General features: G+C 33.2%; 1 pseudogene; it reads left to right on the forward strand.

Moving 5' to 3' along the window:
* Positions 1-2846: 2846 nt before the first annotated feature.
* On the forward strand, positions 2847-2965 carry LOC111743144 (annotated as a pseudogene).
* The last annotated feature ends 343 nt before the right edge of the window (positions 2966-3308 follow it).

The raw sequence follows: 3308 nt of genomic DNA on the forward strand, positions 1-3308 counted from the left end.
TGACCCATAGGCCAAGTTAGCCTACCACATTTCATTAAAAACAAAACAAAACAAAACAAAACAGTTTTATTGTAAAACAGAACACTCATTTGTTTATCTCTGTCTATTGCTGTTTTATGATGCAACAAAAGAGCTGAATAGTTGTGAGAGTATAGCCTGAAAAGCTGAAAATCTTTACTATGTTTCTCTAGACAGAAAAGATTTGCCAACCCCTGCCCAAAGTATACTCAATTATGAAAACAAATCAACAAAAAAACAATGGAATAAAAATCTCCAAGGATATATCGACATAGTGGTCCCCGATCTCTTTGGCACCAGGCACCAGGGATTCCTATGAGAATGCCTGATGATCTAATGCATGATGATCTGAAGTGGAGCTGAGGCAGTGATGCTAGCGCTGGGGAGCAGCTGCGAATACAGATGAAGTTTCACTTGCTGGACTGCCACTCGTATCCTGCTGTACAGCCTGGTTCATAACATGCCCGGACCGGTACCAGGCCATGGATAGTACTGGTCCATGGCCTGGGAGTTGAGGACCCCTGATGCAATAGATATTACTACTGCCCACCAATATTTCTTGTTCTCTTTTCCAATGAGACATTCAGAAATAGTTTGACCCCTTGAATTTAGGCAAGGCCATAGGATTTGCCTTTGGCAGGAAAATGTGAACAAAAGGGTCACAAATCACTTTCTGGTTGAAGTTTTAAAGGGAAAATGTGTGTATTTTCATACTCTCCTCATTCTGCTGATGTAGTTATTAAAGAGCAAATGATGTAAAGTTGTAACCTGGGATGCTGAACCGAACCACGTAGGTCAACTGCCTTGGAGACAGCTGCCTGGAAAGCTGCCTAAACCCAGCAGAAATTGTATGAGAGAAGAATAAATCTTTAATGCTTTAAGCCATTGAGAATTGGAACTGTTTATTACCATTATGTTTACCCAGCTTCTTAAACTACTTGTAGAGCATGAACATGATAGGTATAGAATGGAATTCCTCAATGGAATTTATGACTACAGTCTTAAATGGAGCTAAAATTTTAATAACTGAAAAAGCATTTACATTCTCACTAATACTCTCAATCAACATATTTTAAAGTGGCAGATCATAATAGAATTAAGACAGTTTGCAAAGAACTGTGGTCATGGGAAGGAAAAATATAATTTAAATTAGATTAATATCAAGAATAAAGATTTGTTATAATACACTTTAAATTATTAGCTGTTTATTTTTAACTCAGGTTTAAAAATCTCTTCTTTTAATAATTCTATAATTTTCATTTTTCACCATTAACATTTATAGTATAGTAAAACAGCAAATTGACTGAGGCCTGTAGCCCATTATTTTAATAATGATGAAGTTCACAACATGTTTGTTCCTTTTGAGATATAACATAAAAGAAAATGGGTTTTAAAAGTTGAAGTTTGAATTAGATGGAATTTCTGTTTTCAAAAGAAAAAAAAAACTAAAATGCTTAGAATTTTTCCCCTTCTTGAGTTTGCTGGTATCAGGACTGGGTTAATAAAGCTGACAAGCTTGGGCTTTTTATAGCAGTCATTAATTTTCCATGAGGTTGAAATTGAGATAGTGTGGAAGATTTCCCCATTGTGTCACTGAATGTTTGAATGTAGTTAGACTAAATTTCTCCAGCATATAAACTTATTTCCTCCAAACAGCTAAAGCATTATTTGTGAATCTAGCAAATTTCTCAATCATTTACATTCAAGATTCATACCTTATCATTTCAACTAAGTTTCTAGACTCTCTTGGATCAATGGAAATAGTGAGCTTTGACAAAAGGAAAAAACTTTAAATGCTGACATTTTAAAGTTTAAGTATTTCCTATATCTATTTCCTTGTTTTTTTTTCGAAAAAGATTATAGCGTGCTTTCCATTTAGAAATCATTAAAAACCTTAAATTATATTTTAAAAATTGCAGAAAAAGGAAAATTTATACATGCATATACACACAAATCTGCAGATAAGGATTGATAATCATTTAAAAATAAGTTTATAGTAATTACATTTTAAAACGAAAGTAGATAAGGGAAATAAATTTGGACAGAGCACACTTTGAAAGAAATAACTTTATCATAAAATTTTTATTATATCTTTGTTAATATTCTCCCTGAACTGTTGTTGCACATTTATTCTATAAAATGAGACACAAAGGATTTTTTTTTCATACTTAAATTGGTAAAACTATTTGGAGCATGAAAGAAAATATCAAAAGGGGAAATTGGGAACAAAGCCCAGTGATCAGAATTCAGGATAAGCCACAACACATAATAATTCTAATTATTAACCTTTAATTAAACCATAGGGAGAATTTATGCCCTGAATAAACTTGTTCTCACAGCTTTTTGTGACTTCAAGATAGAATGTTTTGATGTTTCTAAATATCAGCCAAAGAGGAAGCTTATTATTTAATGTCTTATGATCTATAGAAATCTAAAGGCAAGAACATATGTTAATTGTAAAGTTCAAGACAAAATATGGTCTTCAAGGGTGTTGTTGTAAAATATTTGAATTTAGCAAGCAAATTAATTCTGACATAAGTAACAAATTTATGAAAGCCCAAATGATGAATTAAAGAACAGTTTATTGACAATATATTTACTGAATTCATTTAAAAATAACCTGCTATTGCAAAGTAGATTTTCTCTGGAATAAAAAAAACAAGCTAAATTGGTTTATGTGTCTGGGCTATAATATTAAGGTAGGTTAGCCTATACTTGGAGGATAACCTATTCAAAGTACATTTAATAAATTTCATATTTCCTATGTTCTTGGCTACTGGGCTGATAGAATTTTGATGTTTTTCTGAGCTCAAAAGTTCCTTCTTTGAGTCTATGGCCATGCCACCCTGAACAAGCCCAATCCTGTCTGATCTCGGAAGCTAAGCAGGGTCGGGCCTCATTAGTACTTGGATGGGAGACCACCTAGGAAGACCAGATACTGTAGGCATGAAAAATAAAAAATAAGAGATTGTAAGCTTACAAAGTCCTTGTAATCTGTGAGGTCAACCAAGGGTTGCCTCACCTGAAAAAAAGAATGTTCCTTCTTTGAGATCCTATGCTTAAGTATACCACAGTTTAGTCAAGGAGGCAATTGCATGGAGTGATTTTTCCAAAAAGGAAGATCCAATGTTAATTTCCTTCTGTGCTAAACTTAGTCAACATTGTACAATGTTACGGGGTGCCCAATAACTGAAAGTTTCTTCTAAAACAGCTATTTTTTTGTATAAGCATGCTTGATATTTTAGTAGCATTTTAGTTTCAGACTTCATTTTTTTTCCTTTGCTTGAATT

The sequence above is a fragment of the Pteropus vampyrus genome, unplaced genomic scaffold (assembly GCF_000151845.1).
Source record: "Pteropus vampyrus isolate Shadow unplaced genomic scaffold, Pvam_2.0 Scaffold107, whole genome shotgun sequence".
NCBI lineage: Eukaryota > Metazoa > Chordata > Mammalia > Chiroptera > Pteropodidae > Pteropus > Pteropus vampyrus.